General features: G+C 46.8%; 1 protein-coding gene across 1 annotated transcript in view; it reads left to right on the top strand.

Moving 5' to 3' along the window:
• The window catches only part of FAM155A (family with sequence similarity 155 member A), a 1105155-nt gene that overhangs the window by 743914 nt on the left and 360957 nt on the right, over positions 1-284 (top strand). The gene's annotated exons all lie outside the window — the stretch shown is intronic.

Genomic DNA, 284 nt, shown 5'->3' with positions numbered 1-284 from the left:
GGGAGTTGCTCAGTGGAGCTGGGCAGAGTGAAAGAGGCCCCAGTGAGAGGGGGGTTGTATGAGAGGCAAGAATTTTATGTGATATCTTTTACTGGACCAACTGTATGGTTGGAAGAGCTGTTGGGGAAACTTTTGGACCTTAAGGTAGAGACATACTTTCAAAAAGCCTGAGCCTGAATTGATTCAGTCTTTGCAGGATGGTCTAGGCTAATCAGTTTTGTAACTGACAGACATCTCAGAAATGCAGACACATGACCACAGTGGCTCAGGCTAGAAACTGGGGG

The sequence above is a fragment of the Gavialis gangeticus genome, unplaced genomic scaffold (genome assembly GCF_001723915.1).
Source record: "Gavialis gangeticus isolate Ggan-Ray unplaced genomic scaffold, GavGan_comp1, whole genome shotgun sequence".
NCBI lineage: Eukaryota > Metazoa > Chordata > Crocodylia > Gavialidae > Gavialis > Gavialis gangeticus.
The sequence above is the reverse complement of the archived record's forward strand: the minus strand, read 5'-3'. Positions and strand labels throughout refer to the sequence as shown.